General features: G+C 36.9%; 1 long non-coding RNA gene across 1 annotated transcript; it reads left to right on the top strand.

Moving 5' to 3' along the window:
• The first annotated feature begins 445 nt into the window (after positions 1–445).
• On the top strand, positions 446–8,857 carry LOC117293201. The gene is made up of 4 exons (XR_004519379.1): positions 446–577; positions 1,721–1,894; positions 2,777–2,924; positions 8,721–8,857. It is a non-coding gene; the product is annotated as an uncharacterized LOC117293201 (long non-coding RNA).
• Positions 8,858–15,414: the final 6,557 nt, after the last annotated feature.

The raw sequence follows: 15,414 nt of genomic DNA, 5'->3' as shown, positions 1-15,414 counted from the left end.
TGGGCGCAGCCATGTTGTTTACAATTACATAGCCTCTTGAGGGCGCTCGCCGCGGCGCGCCGTCGCTGCTAGATGATGAGGGCGCAATTTTTGTAAACAAGAGTGAAGTCATGCTTGTTTCTTCTTACAGCGTAGTCTAGACTATGATGGGGGGGGGGGGGGGGCGGGATTCACAAACAAGTTCATGTAAGTCCTTTTGATGGCAATTAATGACATTTTTGAGAAGTCTCCCCGGGGTATTGGACGTTGACAAACTAGTTCCCGAAGTAAAACATTTGTTTGTTGATTTTATATTTATTTATCTGTTCAAATTTATACGCATTTTTTATTTAATGACCTTTTGATCATTATGAGCAGACGATATTCTAATTACTTAAATTGTGCCTGACAACGGTCGAAGTTAAATGCGCGCGCAACTTGTGCCCAGGGGCTGGCTGGCCGGAATTTAACCGGCTCGAATTGATTTTTAACCTGGATTAAACCTTCTGTGTTGACGATTTCTAGCCAAGTTTTACGGGAAATGGATACCTACAATCGTCCTTACGGATATGGAGAACAACCCTTGACACCTATAGAGGTAAGTGGATACTTCTTAGTTACATTTTTCAATGGGAAATTGGAAAAGAACGGAACATTATTTGGTGAAAACAAAACTGGGAGTTGAGTTGGTAGGCCGCCGGCCGCCAGGCAAAAATGTTGAGTGCTGTATGTGTAGTCATGACAGTTTGACACTGACAGCAATGCAAATAACGTAAACTTCTTACAAATACTGTCTTCTAAAAACACCAGAGGTATACCCTGTCATTTAATTTGGATCCTTTACTTTGTTGTTGGTGTTGTCGTTGTTGTTGTTGTTGTTGTTGTTGTTGTTGTTGTTGTTGTTGTTGTTGTTGTTGTTGTTGTTGTTGTTGTTGTCGTTGTTGTCGTTGTTGTCGTTGTTGTTGTTGTTGTTGTTGTTGTTGTTGTTGTTGTTGTTGTCGGTGTTGTTGGTGTTGTTGGTGTTGTTGTTGGTGTTGGTGTTGTTGGTGTTGTTGGTGTTGTTGGTGTTGTTGTTGTTGTTGTTGTTGTTGTGGTTGTTGTTGTGGTTGTTGTTGTGGTTGTTGGTTTTTGTCATGAATGTTGTGGTTTTGTCATGTGGTTTTGGTTTTGTTGTAGTTGCAGTAATATTGTCCAGGTTGTTGTTGTTGTTACAAATCAATTACACAATTCAATTCACGCACCTGTCATGGCACCATGATTTCCTTTCCCCTTTTACTTAGTGTAGTTATTTAAAGGTTTTTGATAACTTTGTTTGCATTTTGCTAGAACCATCTTATGATTATTGTCAGGTACCCTGTCAAAATATAATTTGGGATAAAAAGTGGCTAAGCAGGGGCTGCATCCCCCCCCCCCATTTTTTTTTTTTTTTTTTTTAAATTGTAATTATTTTTTTCCAAATGTTAAAAAAACTTTCTGAAAAGATGCTTCATTGAACGGTGAGAAAATTTGATAATCAGATGTAATATCAGAGTCATTTACAATACTTTCAGGCTCGTTGCAGAAAGTCAATAAACCCGCTGCCTCCTGGCGCGACTCGTTATTGGCACTGTGACGGCACATCGAACAGTTTGCCACTAGCGGAGATCGCCGTTTGAACTTGATAATTTAAATGGTAAAGTTCTAGAACATTTAATTTGTTGTCACCATTAACAAACTGAATTTTTTTTTTTACCCTGTTTAGAATGCAGACAACAGCAAAGGATCAAGACATCATCTTCAGGTTTCTTACCTCACCTTCACTTCTGAGCTGGCTGTCGCACAGGTTAACACAGAATTTGACCAGCAGAGGATTTGACCAACACAGGATTTGACCAACACAGGACTGGACCAACACACCAGCTAGATAACAGCCTGGGTAAGTTGAAATTGTGTCTATTCTCTATTCCCCTATTTCACATGTTGTAGTTTACCTGATGCACTGTTCACTTGAAATCACTCAGGATTTGTTTTTCTTATGAAAGTTCCTGTCCAGCCAATGTTAGTAGTCTACTTTGCAAAATTTGATCAGTCTTTCGATGGACTTTTGAAGCTATTTCACACCTTGTAGTTGACCTGATGCAAATGTCCATCATTTTTTTAAACAACTTGGGATTTGTTTTAGGGAGTTATTTTAAGGAAAATTCTTTTCCAACCAATGTTTGTAGTCGGCTTTGCAAAGTTTGTTTTCTTCGATGGACCTCTGAAACTATTTCACATGTTGTAGTTGATCTGATGCAAATGCCAATCGTATGATTTGAAATAACTCAGGATTAATTTTCCAGAAGGTTCATATCCAGCCAATGTTTGTAGTCTACATTGCAAAGTTTGATCTGTCTTTTGTTGAACCTCTGGAACTATTTAACATGTTGTAGTATAGACCTAATGCAAATGGCCATCGTTCTTTTAAAATAGTGGGGTATTTGTTTTGATGAAAGTTCTTTTCCAGCCAATGTTTGTAGTCTGCTTTTCAAAGTTTGATCTGTCTTTCGATGGACCTCTGAAACTATTTCATATGTTGTAGTTGACCCTGATGCAAATGACCATCATTTCTTTTGAAATAAGTTGGGAGTTGTTTTTATGAAAATTCCTCTCCATCTGATAGGTTATTGTCCACTTTTGATCTGTCTTTCTATGGACGTAACTATTTTACATGTTGTAGTTGACCTGATGCAAGTGAGCCAATATTGTCCATCATGCTCTTATTCAAACATACATTTTGCTTCACCTTTAACTGAATTGTTATTTGTACCCTGTTTAGTATACAGCCAACAGCAAAGGATCATGACATCATCTTGCAAGTATCTTGCCTCACCTTTACTTCTGAGCTGAGCTGCACACAGGATTTGACAACACAGGATTTGACCAACATTGAATTTGACCAACACACTAACAGGATAACAGCCTGGGTAAGTTGAAATTTGTTCTATTCTCCTTGTAAAAACAAAGACACTTAGGCCTAGGTGTTTCTTAAAGGCACCGTACACCTTTTTGTCAAAAACCAGTATTCTCACTCAGTGTATCCCAACATAAAATGCCTAAAATAACAAATCTGTGAAAATTTGGAATCAAGTTGTCATCCAATGCATTCATTGTACAATGCAACTTGGTGCCATTCCCCACTACTAGCTTGATTGTCCTCTTTAGCCCTTTTGATTGCCCTTTCTTACCCTCTGAATTATTTCAAACCTTGTAGTTTATCTGATGCAAATGGCCATAGATCTCTTCTTTTGAAATAACATGGGAGTTGTTTTGATGAAAGTTCTTCTCCAGCCAGTGTTTGTACTCTGCTTTGCAAAGTTTGATCTGTCTTTTGGTGGACCTCTCAAACTACTTCACGTGTTGTAGTTGACCTGATGCTAATGAGCATCGTTTCTTTTGAAATAACTCTGGATTTGTTTAGATGAAAGTTCTTCCAGAGCCAATGTTTGATCAGTCCTTCGAAGAACCTCTGAAACTATTTCACATGTTGTAGTTGACCTAATGCCAATGACAAATGATTCTTTTGAAATACCTCTGGATTTGTTTTTCTGAAAATTCCTCTCCAGCCAATGTTTGTAGTCTACTTTGCAAAGTTTGATTTGTCTTTCGATCGACCTCTAAAACTATTTCACATGTTGTAGTTCGCCCGATTCAAATGACCATCGTTTTCTTTTGAAATAACTCCGGAATTGATTTTTTAAAAGTTCCTCTCCAGCCAATGTTCGTAGTCTGCTTTGCAAAGTTTGATCTGTCTTTCGATCGACCTCTAAAACTATTTCACATGTTTAAGCTGACCTGATGCAAATGACCATCGATTGTTTGAAATAATTCAGGATTTGTTTTGATGGAAGTTCCTCTCCAGCCAATGTTTGTAGTCTGCTTTGCAAAGTTTTATCTGTCTTTCGATGGACCTCTAAAACTATTCCACATGCTGCAGTTGACCTGAAACAAATAACCATCGTTTCTTTCAAATTAACTTGGGATTTGTTTTTCGAAAGTTCCTGACCAGCCAATAATTATTTGGAGTCTGCTTTGCCAAGTTTGATCTGTCTTTCGATGCACCTCTGAAACTATTTCGCATGTTGTAGTAGATCTGATGCAAATGGCCATCGTTTCTTTCAAGATAACTTGGGAATTGTTTTCATAAAAGTTCCTCTCCAGCCAATGTTTATAGTCTGCTTTGCAAAGTTTGATTTGTCTTTCGATGGATCTCTTGAAACTATTCACATGTTGTAGTTGACCTGATGCAAATGTCCATCGATTATTTCAAAATAACTTGGGATTTGTTTTGATGAAAGTTCCTCTCCAACCAATGTTTATAGTCTGTTTTGCAAAGTTTGATCTGTAATTCGATGGGCCTCTTAAACTAGTTCACATGTTGTAGAAGACCTGATGCAAATGACCATCGATTGTTTGAAATAATTCAGGATTTGTTTTGATGGAAGTTCCTCTCCAGCCAATGTTTGTAGTCTGCTTTGCAAAGTTTCATTTGTCTTTCGATTGACCTCTGAAACTATTCCACTTGTTGTAGTTGACCTGATGCAAATGGCCATCGTTTCTTTCAAACTAACTTGGGATTTGTTTTGATGGAAGTTCCTCTCCAGCCAATGTGCGTAGTTTGCTTTGCAAAGTTTTATCTGTCTTTCGATGGACCTCTAAAACTATTCCACATGCTGTAGTGGACCTGAAACAAATAACCATTGTTTCTTTCAAATTAACTTGAGATTTGTTTTTCGAAAGTTCCTGACCAGCCAATAATTATTTGGAGTCTGCTTTGCCAAGTTTGATCTGTCTTTCGATGCACCTCTGAAACTATTTCGCATGTTGTAGTAGACCTGATGCAAATGGCCATCGTTTCTTTCAAGATAACTTGGGATTTGTTTTTACAAAGTTTTATCTGTCTTTCGATGGACCTCTAAAACTATTCCACATGCTGTAGTTGACCTGAAACAAATAACCGTCGTTTCTTTCAAATTAACTTGGGATTTGTTTTTCGAAAGTTCCTGACCAGCCAATAATTATTTGGAGTCTGCTTTGCCAAGTTTGATCTGTCTTTCGATGCACCTCTGAAACTATTTCGCATGTTGTAGTAGACCTGATGCAAATGGCCATCGTTTCTTTCAAGATAACTTGGGATTTGTTTTTATGAAAGTTCCTCTCCAACCAATGTTTGTCGTCTGCTTTGCAAAGTTTGATTTGTGTTTCGATCGACCTCTGAAACTATTTCGCATGTTGTAGTAGACCTGATGCAAATGGCCATCGTTTCTTTCAAAATAACTTGGGATTTGTTTTTATGAAAGTACCTCTCCAACCAATGTTTATAGTCTGCTATGCAAAGTTTGATCTGTAATTTGATGGACCTCTAAAACTAGTTCACATGTTGTAGAAGACCTGATGCAAATGGCCATTGTTTCGTTTGAAATAACTCAGGAATTGTTTTCATAAAAGTTCCTCTCCAGCCAATGTTTGTCGTCTGCTATGCAAAGTTTGATTTGTCTTTCGATGGATCTCTTGAAACTATTCACATGTTGTAGTTGACCTGATGCAAATGTCCATCGATTATTTCAAAATAACTTGGGATTTGTTTTCATGAAAGTTCCTCTCTAGGCAATGTTTGTAGTCTGCTGTGCAGAGTTTGATCTGTCTTTCGATGGGTCTCTGAAACTGTTTCAAAGTTGTAGAAGACCTGATGCAAATGGCCATTGTTTCGTTTAAAATAACTCAGGATTTGTTTCTATAAAAGTTCCTCTCCAGCCAATGTTTGTTGTCTGCTTTGTAAAGTTTGATTTGTCTTTCGATCGACCTCTAAAACTATTTCACATGTTGTAGTTGACCCGATGCAAATGACCATCGTTTTCTTTTGAAATAACCCAGGAATTGTTTTTTTTTTAAGTTCCTCTCCAGCCAATGTTTGTAGTCTGCTTTGCAAAGTTTGATTTGTCTTTCGATTGACCTCTGAAACTATTCCACTTGTTGTAGTTGACCTGATGCAAATGTCCATCGTTTCTTTTGAAATAACTTGGGATTTGTTTTGATGGAAGTTCCTCTCTGGCCAATGTTTGTAGTCTGCTATGCAAAGTTTGATCTGTCTTTAGATGGACCTCTGAAACTAAGTTCACACGTTGTAGTTGACCTGATGCAAATGACCATCGTTTTCTTATTAAATAGATTTGTTTTTATGAAAGTTCCTCTCCTGCCAATGTTTATAGTCTGCTTTGCAAAGTTTGATCTGTCTTTAGATGGACCTCTGAAACTGTTTCACATGTTGAAGTTGACCTGATGCAAATGGCCATCATTTCTTTTGAAATAACTTGGGATTTGTTTTTATGAAAGTTCCTCTCCAGCCAATGTTTGTAGTCTGCTTTGCAAAGTTTGATCTGTCTTTAGATGGACCTCTGAAACTGTTTCACATGTTGAAGTTGACCTGATGCAAATGGCCATCTTTTCTTTTGAAATAACTTGGGATTTGTTTTTATGAAAGTTCCTCTCCAACCATTGTTTATAGTTTGCTTTGCAAAGTTTTATCTGTCTTTCGATGGACCTCTAAAACTATTCCACATGCTGTAGTTGACCTGATACAAATAACCATCGTTTCATTCAAACTAACTTTAGATTTGTGTTTTGAAAATTCCTGACCAGCCAATATTTGTAGTCTGCTTTGCCAAGTTTGATCTGTCTTTTGATGCACCTCTGAAACTATTTCGCATGTTGTAGTAGACCTGATGCAAATGGCCATCGTTTCTTTCAAAATAACTTGGGATTTGTTTTTATGAAAGTTCCTTTCCAACCAATGTTCATAGTCTGCTTTGCAAAGTTTGATCTGTAATTCGATGGACCGCTGAAACTATTTCACATGTTGTAGAAGACCTGATGCAAATGGCCATTGTTTCGTTTGAAATAACTCAGGATTTGTTTTTATAAAAGTTCCGCTCCAGCCAATGTTTGTCGTCTGCTATGCAAAGTTTGATTTGTCTTTCGATGGATCTCTTGAAACTATTCACATGTTGTAGTTGACCTGATGCAAATGTCCATCGATTATTTCAAAATAACTTGGGATTTGTTTTCATGAAAGTTCCTCTCTAGCCAATGTTTGTAGTCTACTTTGCAGAGTTTGATCTGTCTTTCGATTGACCTCTGAAACTATTCCACTTGTTTTAGTTGACCTGATGCAAATGGCCATCGTTTCTTTTGAAATAACTTGGGATTTGTTTTGATGGAAGTTCCTCTCTGGCCAATGTTTGTAGTCTGCTTAGCAAGGTTTGATTTGTCTTTCGATCGACCTCTCAAACTATTTCACATGTTTAAGCTGACCTGATGCAAATGACCATCGATTGTTTGAAATAATTCAGGATTTGTTTTCATGGAAGTTCCTCTCCAGCCAATGTTTGTAGTCTGCTTTGCAAAGTTTTATCTGTCTTTCGATGGACCTCTAAAACTATTCCACATGCTGTAGTTGACCTGATACAAATAACCATCGTTTCTTTCAAACTAACTTGGGATTTGTTTTTTGAAAATTCCTGACCAGCCAATGTTTGTAGTCTGCTTTGCAAAGTTTGATTTGTCTTTCGATTGACCTCTGAAACTATTCCACTTGTTGTAGTTGACCTGATGCAAATGGCCATCGTTTCTTTCAAACTAACTTGGGATTTGTTTTTTGACAATTCCTGACCAGCCAATATTTGTAGTCTGCTTTGCCAAGTTTGATCTGTCTTTCGATGCACCTCTGAAACTATTTCGCATGTTGTAGTAGACCTGATGCAAATGGCCATCGTTTCTTTCAAAATAACTTGGGATTTGTTTTTATGAAACTTCCTCTCCAGGCAATGTTTGTCGTCTGCTTTGCAAAGTTTGATTTGTGTTTCGATCGACCTCTGAAACTATTCCACATGCTGTAGTTGACCTGATACAAATAACCATCGTTTCATTCAAACTAACTTTAGATTTGTTTTTTGAAAGTTCCTGACCATCCAATATTTGTAGTCTGCTTTGCCAAGTTTGATCTGTCTTTTGATGCACCTCTGAAACTATTTCGCATGTTGTAGTAGACCTGATGCAAATGGCCATCGTTTCTTTCAAAATAACTTGGGATTTGTTTTTATGAAAGTTCCTCTCCAACCAATGTTTATAGTCTGCTTTGCAAAGTTTGATCTGTAATTCGATGGACCTCTAAAACTATTTCACTTGTTGTAGTTGATCTGATGCAAATGCCAATCGTATGTTTTGAAATAACTCAGGATTAATTTTCCTGAAGGTTTATATCCAGCCAATGTTTGTAGTCTACATTGCAAAGTTTGATCTGTCTTTCGATTGACCTCTGAAACTATTCCACTTGTTGTAGTTGACCTGATGCAAATGGCCATCGTTTCTTTTGAAATAACTTGGGATTTGTTTTGATGGAAGTTCCTCTCTGGCCAATGTTTGTAGTCTGCTTTTCAAAGTTTGATCTGTCTTTCGATGGACCTCTCAAACTATTTCACATGTTGTAGTTGACCCTGATGCAAATGACCATCATTTCTTTTGAAATAAGTTGGGAGTTGTTTTTATGAAAATTCCTCTCCATCTGATAGGTTATTGTCCACTTTTGATCTGTCTTTCTATGGACGTAACTATTTTACATGTTGTAGTTGACCTGATGCAAGTGAGCCAATATTGTCCATCATGCTCTTATTCAAACATTGATTTTGCTTCACCTTTAACTGAATTTTTATTTGTACCCTGTTTAGTATACAGCCAACAGCAAAGGATCATGACATCATCTTGCAAGTATCTTACCTCACCTTTACTTCTGAGCTGAGCTGCACACAGGATTTGACAACACAGGATTTGACCAACATTGGATCTGACCAACACACTAACAGGATAACAGCCTGGGTACGTTGAAATTTGTTCTATTCTCCTTGTAAAAACAAAGACACTTAGGCCTAGGTGTTTCTTAAAGGCACCGTACACCTTTTTGTCAAAAACCAGTATTCTCACTCAGTGTATCCCAACATAAAATGCCTAAAATAACAAATCTGTGAAAATTTGGAATCAAGTTGTCATCGACTGCATTCATTGTACAATGCAACTTGGTGCCATTCCCCACTACTAGCTTGATTGTCCTCTTTAGCCCCTTTTGATTGCCCTTTCTTACCCTCTGAATTATTTCAAACCTTGTAGTTTATCTGATGCAAATGGCCATAGATCTCTTCTTTTGAAATAACTTGGGAGTTGTTTTGATGAAAGTTCCTCTCCAGCCAGTGTTTGTACTCTGCTTTGCAAAGTTTGATCTGTCTTTTGGTGGACCTCTCAAACTACTTCACGTGTTGTAGTTGACCTGATGCTAATGAGCATCGTTTCTTTTGAAATAACTCTGGATTTGTTAAGATGAAAGTTCTTCCCGAGCCAATGTTTGATCAGTCCTTCGAAGAACCTCTAAAACTATTTCACGTGTTGTAGTTGACCTGATGCCAATGACAAATGTTTCTTTTGAAATACCTCTGGATTTGTTTTTCTGAAAATTCCTCTCCAGCCAATGTTTGTAGTCTACTTTCCAAAGTTTGATCTGTCTTTCGATGGACCTCTGAAACTATTTCACATGTTGTAGTTGACCTGATGCAAATGACCATCCTTTCTTTTGAAAAAACTTGGGATTTATTTTTATGAAGTTCCTCTCTAGCCAATGTTTGTAGTCTGCTATGCAAAGTTTGATCTGTCTTTCGATGGACCTCTAAAACTAGTTGACATGTTGTAGTTGACCTGATGCAAATGGCCATCGTTTTCTTATTAAATAGATTTGTTTTTATGAAAATTCCTCTCCAGCCAATGTTTATAGTCTGCTTTGCAAAGTTTGATCTGTCTTTCGATGGACCGCTGAAACTATTTCACATGTTGAAGTTGACCTGATGCAAAAGACCTTCGTTTTTTTTTTTTTTTTAAATAACTCAGCATTTGTTTTTATGAAAGATTGTCTCCAACCATTGTTTATAGTCAGCTTTGCAAAGTTTGATCTGTCTTTCGATGGACCTCTAAAAGTATTTGAGATGTTGTAGTTGATCTGATGCAAATGTCCATTGGATTCTTTTGAAATAATTCAGGATTTGTTTTGATGGAAGTTCCTCTCTGGCCAATGTTTGTAGTCTGCTTTGCAAAGTTTGATCTGTCTTTCGATGGACCTCTAAAAGTATTTGAGATGTTGTAGTTGATCTGATGCAAATGTCCATTGGATTCTTTTGAAATAATTCAGGATTTGTTTTGATGAAAGTTCCTCTCCAGCCAATGTTTGTAGTCTGCTTTGCAAAGTTGGATCTGTCTTTAGATGGACCTCTGAAACTGTTTCACATGTTGAAGTTGACCTGATGCAAATGGCCATCATTTCTTTTGAAATAACTTGGGATTTGTTTTTATGAAAGTTCCTCTCCAGCCAATGTTTGTAGTCTTCTTTGCAGAGTTTGATCTGTATTTCGATGGACCTCTGAAACTGTTTCAAAGTTGTAGTTGACCTGATGCAAATTACGATTGTTTCTTTCGAAACAACTTGGGGGTTGTTTTGATGAAAGTTCCTCTCCAGCCAATGTTTGTCGTCTGCTTTGCAAAGTTTGATCTGTCTTTCGATGGACGTCTGATACTATTTTACATGTTGTAGTTGATCTGATGTAAATAGCCATCGTTTCTTTTGAAGTTACTCAGGATTTGTTAAAAGAAAGTTCCTCTCCAGCCAATGTTTGTCGTTTGCTTAACAAAGTTTGTTCTGTCTTTCGTGGACCTCTAAAACTATTTCACATGTTGTAGTTGATCTGATGTAATTGGCCATCGTTTCTTCTGAATTAACTTGAGATTTGTTTTTATGAAAGTTCCCCTCCAGCCAGTGTTTGTAGTTTGCTTTATAAAGTTTTATTTGTCTTTCGATGGACCTCTGAAACTAATTCACATGTTGTACGTGATCTGATAAAAAAGGCTATCGTTTTTTCTGAAATAACTTTGGATTTATTTTTATCAAAGTTTCTCTCCAGCCAATGTTTGTCGTCTGCTTTGCAAAGTTTGATTTGTGTTTCGATCGACCTCTGAAACTATTTCGCATGTTGTAGTAGACCTGATGCAAATGGCCATCGTTTCTTTCAAAATAACTTAGGATTTGTTTTTATGAAAGTTCCTCTCCAACCAATGTTTATAGTCTGCTATGCAAAGTTTGATCTGTAATTTGATGGACCTCTAAAACTAGTTCACATGTTGTAGAAGACCTGATGCAAATGGCCCTTGTTTCGTTTGAAATAACTCAGGAATTGTTTTCATAAAAGTTCCTCTCCAGCCAATGTTTGTCGTCTGCTTTGCAAAGTTTGATTTGTATTTCGATGGATCTCTTGAAACTATTCACATGTTGTAGTTGACCTGATGCAAATGTCCATCGATTATTTTAAAATAACTTGGGATTTGTTTTTATGAAAGTTCCTCTCCAATCAATTTTTATAGTCTGCTTTGCAAAGTGTGATCTGTAATTCGATGGACCTCTAAAACTATTTCACATGTTGTAGAAGACCTGATGCAAATGGCCATTGTTTGGTTTAAAATAACTCAGGAATTGTTTTTATAAAAGTTCCTCTCCAGCCAATGTTTGTAGTCTGCTTTGCAAAGTTTGATTTGTCTTTCGATTGACCTCTGAAACTATTCCACTTGTTGTAGTTGACCTGATGCAAATGGCCATCGTTTCTTTCGAATAAACTTGGGATTTGTTTTGATGTAAGTTCCTCTCCAACCAATGTTTATAGTCTGCTTAGCAAAGTTTTATCTGTCTTCCGATCGACCTCTAAAACTATTTCACATGTTTAAGCTGACCTGATGCAAATGACCATCAATTGTTTGAAATAATTCAGGATTTGTTTTGATGGAAGTTCCTCTCCAGCCAATGTTTGTAGTCTGCTTTGCAAAGTTTGATTTGTCTTTCGATGGACCTCTAAAACTATTCCACATGCTGTAGTTGACCTGATACAAATAATCATCGTTTCTTTCAAACTTACTTGGGATTTGTTTTTTTAAAGTTCCTGACCAGCCAATGTTTGTCGTCTGCTTTGCAAAGTTTGATTTGTGTTTCGATCGACCTCTGAAACTATTTCGCATGTTGTAGTAGACCTGATGCAAATGGCCATCGTTTCTTTCAAAATAACTTTGGATTTGTTTTTATGAAAGTTCCTCTCCAACCAATGTTTATAGTCTGCTTTGCAAAGTTTGATTTGTCTTTCGATGGACCTCTAAAACTATTCCACATGCTGTAGTTGACCTGATACAAATAACCATCGTTTCATTCAAACTAACTTTAGATTTGTTTTTTGAAAATTCCTGACCAGCCAATATTTGTAGTCTGCTTTGCTAAGTTTGATCTGTCTTTCAATGGACCTCTAAAACTATTCCACATGTTGTGGTTGACCTGATGCAAATTGCCATCGTTTCTTTTGAAATAACTTGTGATTTGTTTTTATTAAAGTTTCTCCCCAGCCAATATGTGTAGTCTGCTTTGCAAAATTTGATCTGTCTTTCGATTGGATCTCTTGAAACTATTCACATGTTGTAGTTGACCTGATACAAAAGACCTTCGATTATTTTAAAATAACTTGGGATTTGTTTTGATGGAAGTTCCTCTCCAGCCAATGTTTGTAGTCTGCTTTGCAAAGTTTGATCTGTCTTTCGATGGACCTCTAAAACTATTCCACATGTTGTAGTTGACCTGAAAAATGACCATCGTTTCTTTCGAAATAACTTGGGATTTGTTTAGTTGAAAGTTCCTCTCCAGCCAATGTTTGTCGTCTGCTTTGCAAAGTTTGATTTGTGTTTCGATCGACCTCTGAAACTATTTCGCATGTTGTGGTTGACCTGATGCAAATTGCCATCGTTTCTTTTGAAATAACTTGTGATTTGTTTTTATTAAAGTTTCTCCCCAGCCAATATGTGTAGTCTGCTTTGCAAAATTTGATCTGTCTTTCGATTGGATCTCTTGAAACTATTCACATGTTGTAGTTGACCTGATACAAAAGACCTTCGATTATTTTAAAATAACTTGGGATTTGTTTTTATGAAAGTTCCTCTCCAATCAATTTTTATAGTCTGCTTTGCAAAGTGTGATCTGTAATTCGATGGACCTCTAAAACTATTTCACATGTTGTAGAAGACCTGATGCAAATGGCCATTGTTTGGTTTAAAATAACTCAGGAATTGTTTTTATAAAAGTTCCTCTCCAGCCAATGTTTGTAGTCTGCTTTGCAAAGTTTGATTTGTCTTTCGATTGACCTCTGAAACTATTCCACTTGTTGTAGTTGACCTGATGCAAATGGCCATCGTTTCTTTCGAATAAACTTGGGATTTGTTTTGATGTAAGTTCCTCTCCAACCAATGTTTATAGTCTGCTTAGCAAAGTTTTATCTGTCTTCCGATCGACCTCTAAAACTATTTCACATGTTTAAGCTGACCTGATGCAAATGACCATCAATTGTTTGAAATAATTCAGGATTTGTTTTGATGGAAGTTCCTCTCCAGCCAATGTTTGTAGTCTGCTTTGCAAAGTTTGATTTGTCTTTCGATGGACCTCTAAAACTATTCCACATGCTGTAGTTGACCTGATACAAATAATCATCGTTTCTTTCAAACTTACTTGGGATTTGTTTTTTTAAAGTTCCTGACCAGCCAATGTTTGTCGTCTGCTTTGCAAAGTTTGATTTGTGTTTCGATCGACCTCTGAAACTATTTCGCATGTTGTAGTAGACCTGATGCAAATGGCCATCGTTTCTTTCAAAATAACTTTGGATTTGTTTTTATGAAAGTTCCTCTCCAACCAATGTTTATAGTCTGCTTTGCAAAGTTTGATTTGTCTTTCGATGGACCTCTAAAACTATTCCACATGCTGTAGTTGACCTGATACAAATAACCATCGTTTCATTCAAACTAACTTTAGATTTGTTTTTTGAAAATTCCTGACCAGCCAATATTTGTAGTCTGCTTTGCCAAGTTTGATCTGTCTTTCAATGGACCTCTAAAACTATTCCACATGTTGTGGTTGACCTGATGCAAATTGCCATCGTTTCTTTTGAAATAACTTGTGATTTGTTTTTATTAAAGTTTCTCCCCAGCCAATATGTGTAGTCTGCTTTGCAAAATTTGATCTGTCTTTCGATTGGATCTCTTGAAACTATTCACATGTTGTAGTTGACCTGATACAAAAGACCTTCGATTATTTTAAAATAACTTGGGATTTGTTTCTATGAAAGTTCCTTTCCAACCAATGTTTGTAGTCTGCTTAGCAAAGTTTTATCTGTCTTTCGATGGACCTCTAAAACTATTTCACAAGTTGTAGTTGACCTGATGCAAATGACCATCTATTGTTTGAAATAATTTAGGATTTGTTTTGATGGAAGTTCCTCTCCAGCCAATGTTTGTAGTCTGCTTTGCAAAGTTTGATCTGTCTTTCGATGGACCTCTAAAACTATTCCACATGTTGTAGTTGACCTGATGCAAATGACCATCGTTTCTTTCGAAATAACTTGGGATTTGTTTAGTTGAAAGTTCCTCTCCAGCCAATGTTTGTAGTCTGCTTTGCAAAGTTTGATCTGTCTTTCGATGGACCTCTAAAACTATTCCACATGTTGTAGTTGACCTGATGCAAATGACCATCGTTTCTTTCGAAATAACTTGGGATTTGTTTTGATGAAAGTTCCTCTCCAACCAATGTTTATAGTCTGTTTTGCAAAGTTTGATCTGTAATTCGATGGACTTCTAAAACTAGTTCACGTGTTGTAGAAGACCTGATGCAAATGGCCATTGTTTCGTTTGAAATAACTCAGGATTTGTTTTTATCAAAGTTCCTCTGCAGCCAATGTTTGTCACCTGCTTTGCAAAGTTTGATTTGTCTTACGATCGACCTCTGAAACTATTTCGCATGTTGTAGTAGACCTGATGCAAATGGCCATCGTTTCTTTCGAAATAACTTGGGATTTTTTTTTGATGGAAGTTCCTCTCCAACCAATGTAACTTGTGATTTGTTTTTATTAAAGTTTCTCCCCAGCCAATATGTGTAGTCTGCTTTGCAAAATTTGATCTGTCTTTCGATTGGATCTCTTGAAACTATTCACATGTTGTAGTTGACCTGATACAAAAGACCTTCGATTATTTTAAAATAACTTGGGATTTGTTTCTATGAAAGTTCCTTTCCAACCAATGTTTGTAGTCTGCTTAGCAAAGTTTTATCTGTCTTTCGATGGACCTCTAAAACTATTTCACAAGTTGTAGTTGACCTGATGCAAATGACCATCTATTGTTTGAAATAATTTAGGATTTGTTTTGATGGAAGTTCCTCTCCAGCCAATGTTTGCAGTCTGCTTTGCAAAGTTTGATCTGTCTTTCGATGGACCTCTAAAACTATTCCACATGTTGTAGTTGACCTGATGCAAATGACCA

Source organism: Asterias rubens, chromosome 8, assembly GCF_902459465.1.
Source record: "Asterias rubens chromosome 8, eAstRub1.3, whole genome shotgun sequence".
NCBI lineage: Eukaryota > Metazoa > Echinodermata > Asteroidea > Forcipulatida > Asteriidae > Asterias > Asterias rubens.
This window is presented reverse-complemented; position numbering and strand designations above follow the sequence as displayed.